The following is a 2,895-nucleotide window of genomic DNA, read 5'->3' as shown; positions in this document are numbered from 1 at the left end:
TCCTGTCTCTAACCCAGAAAGTTGGTAGCATATAGGTTCAGGTCTCCCTCCACCCTGCTGCTCCGCTTTTCACCTTTTTTGAGAAGAATCAGAAGAAAGAGGAATCTGTGCTTTCAAGAGGGTCAAAGATGAGGTTAGTGTTGTGAGGGAGTAAGGTAGAAGCAGCCGGAATCAGCAAACTGAGGATGGTAACTGGAATTGACAAGTCCAGGAAAAGCCAAGAGGCCAAGAGAGAGAGGTCAGAGAAGTGGTTTTGTATTCGTGTATTCATTGTTGACAGCACTTAATGGAACCTGGACTCAAAATATGAGACTTTGAGAGATTGTTGATTGCCTCTGAGATACTTTTCCTGCATTTAGGGTAAGCCGCCACCAGTGGGACTTTGTTGTGGCATTGGAACAGTCTGACCACAGTCAGAGCATGGATAACTAACTGTGTAGTTAGCATACCTTTCCTCTCATCGTTTTTATTAAACATACACACACATGACTCTTAAGTTAAAAATCCAGAAAACCGAGTTAGAAAAAGCAGTTCCCGATTTGCCACAATCCACCAAAATGAAGGCTACAAATATCCTTTGACTTATCAGGCTGCAATTCACCTAATAGGAATTTAGCCTATGATCCATGTGTAACGGTGGTCACTGCAATTGTTTGTAATAGTGAAAGCACAGAAAACAACCAAAGTGTTTATCCACAAAGACCAGATTAAAGAAGAAATTTTAAAGGGCTCCCATGCCTAGAATCATATCTACATTCTTCATCCCGAGGTTCAAAGTCCCAGAGTTCTAAAGATGAAAAGAACTCAGCACTTTGTCAGCCAGCCACCATGCATGTGACTTCCCTGGTTGATCGAGCCAACCGTAGGCCAAGATATTCCTATTGCCATATAGGAAGGAGTAATGGAGACCACCATCCATGAAGACCTTGATCAGGTGGAACAAGAACCCCTTCCTCAACTCTCTTTGCAAGTGGCCAAACCCTCAGTTGCTCTGGGAGCACAGGTGGGGGCTGCTGTGTAAGTTATGGTTGTACATGCTCAAGTGCGGGTTTTGTGGCCCCCTCCCCTTCCCCGGCCCCAGTGCATGAATTGTACAGAACATTGCGATTGGATTCAGGACTGTCCTCTCCTCACCTTTATACACATTAAACACACGTGAATCTTTAAAAAAAAAAAAAAATCAACTGAAAACCTAAAGAAACTCCTTGAAAAAGATTTCACTTCCCCCAACCCCCAAGAGAAAAAACAAGACAGCACAACCACAATAGCTTCCTATAAGCCAAATTAAATGAGCTAATTAAAACAAAAAACAATCCCCAGACTCTTTTCATTAAGGACAGACTCTACTGGTTTTTGCTCTTTTTTCCTCTCTGATGATTTCAGTGAAAGAAAATCTTGCCTTTTCGTTTCACCTGCTTGATTTGATGACCACACACCTCTCTCCCCTGAGAGACTCAGCTCTACAGTTGCACTTGGAATTCACATCCTGTTGCTCTTTTTTTTTCTTTTTTCTTTTTCTGTTTTATTATCCTTTTCAAAGAACAAAATGTGTATTTTGTATCATATAGCATAGAACATGTATTATGTTACAAAAGAACTAAGGAACGATGTCTAATACAAGACAAAAGTTAATTTCTCTCCCATGTGAAAGAGGTCCAGACGTGTGCAGCCTGGGGCTGGTATGTTGTCAGCACCCTGGCATCATCAGAGACCCAGACTTAGTCTTCGTGCTCTGATTCCCAAGGCCTGCCTTCCATCCTTAAAATTCATCATAACCATTGGAGATCTAATGATCAGAGTTGTGTTTCGGGCCAGGAGCAGCAAAGTATGGTCAGGAACTTCTGGGAAGGCTAATAAAGAGGGGTCGAATTATTGGTGAAGTGATCCTTTTATCTTTCCCTCCTGTTGCTCTTTCTGCTGTACCACCCGTGGAGTTGCCGGAAAGGGCAAGGCAGGCTAGGTTTGAAGGTCAAAGAGAGTAGCCACTCACTGAAGCTCTGATGGTGAGGTCCCTTGCTCCAGCACTGACGCCGTGCTTCACTACATTAGAGAGGAAGTGAAATGTCAGCAGCAAAGCGTCCCTTTGGTTTTAGTTTTCCACTAAAAGAAGCAGGTAAGGAAACCACAGGAAAAGCTTGTATAAAGCTTCTTGATCCAATCAAGTGCACCCCAGAGGAAATAAGAATCCATCAAAGGAAGGTGCTGACAAGGCTCAGGTGAGGCTGGGTCAGGAAAACCAGTCTGGAGGAGCTCGGGTTTTCAAGTCCTTACAGATAGTATCATTCTTTAAAAATGTTTTCATTATCAAAATTTTCAAACATATACAAAAGTAGAGAAAATAATGCAAAGAACCCTTCCCTTGTACCTATCACCCAGTTTCAGTGGTTAGAAACACTCTGCCATTCCTGCTTCTTTGTCTCCTCCCACATTTTTTTCCTTGAAATATTGAAAAGCAAATTTCAGATATATTATTTCATCCTTAAATACAGCAGTATTTATCCCTAACTGGTAAGAACTAAAGATAAGGATAAGGATTTTGTTTATTAACGCCACCATCACACCAATACCATGAGGGCACTCAGAACAGGCCTCCCCAAGATGAGCTCCTTTGGCATGTGAATTATTTTGAGCTGAAGGCAATCGAGACCCTGAGGGCTCATGAGAAACTTTTACCTCTTTCTTAAAACATTTAAATTAGAGGCCTTGCCCATGATAGGAGTTATCACCAGAAATAACGTTTTATGACCTATCTGTGGGGCAGGACAAACTTCTAAACAGTGAACATCTGCTCTTCTTATCATCCTGCGAATGACCTTCCCCCTCTCTGAAGCCCCAAGGTGCTTTACCTCATCCTTAGCTCAGAGTGTCTTACATGCTTCATTTTCCCTTTCTGTC

The sequence above is a fragment of the Pteropus vampyrus genome, unplaced genomic scaffold, assembly GCF_000151845.1.
Source record: "Pteropus vampyrus isolate Shadow unplaced genomic scaffold, Pvam_2.0 Scaffold44, whole genome shotgun sequence".
Classification (NCBI taxonomy): domain Eukaryota; kingdom Metazoa; phylum Chordata; class Mammalia; order Chiroptera; family Pteropodidae; genus Pteropus; species Pteropus vampyrus.
Note: the sequence above shows the minus strand (reverse complement) of the source record.